Below are 542 nucleotides of genomic sequence, written 5' to 3' on the forward strand. Positions count from 1 at the left end.
TATATATTACTTATTCATGTGTGTGCTTCCATGTATGTTAGTGTGTGTGTGTGTGTGTGTGTGTATACATACAGGAAGCTAATTTTAATACAGCTAAATCTGACAATGTCACCTGTGTTATGCCATGAAACAACTCATCCGTCACCAAATATTATCAAAGATTTATAATACATCATAAACATTTGTAGTCAGGAAAGTGTAAATGAAACATCAAGAAAATATGAAACAAATTGTGAAAAATATGACAACATAAACAAGATAAATGACGCCAACAACAAACAAAAGTGCTGGAACAACATTCTCTTACTTTCTATTATAAATTTCATTATTTTTTTATCTTTACTCTTTGCTACATAAAATTATTCGAGTTTGAAAATAATGTATAACAACAATATAAAAATTGATAGAAATTACTTGATAAAGAAAATTTCCTATATTTTATAACATGATTAGTGAAATTTTAATTAAGTTATCTATAGTTATCAGGCATATCGTGACAAGACTTACAAAATCAGGCATGTTCATTTCTCATTTCATATATA

Source organism: Octopus bimaculoides, chromosome 19 (genome assembly GCF_001194135.2).
Source record: "Octopus bimaculoides isolate UCB-OBI-ISO-001 chromosome 19, ASM119413v2, whole genome shotgun sequence".
Classification (NCBI taxonomy): Eukaryota; Metazoa; Mollusca; class Cephalopoda; order Octopoda; family Octopodidae; genus Octopus; species Octopus bimaculoides.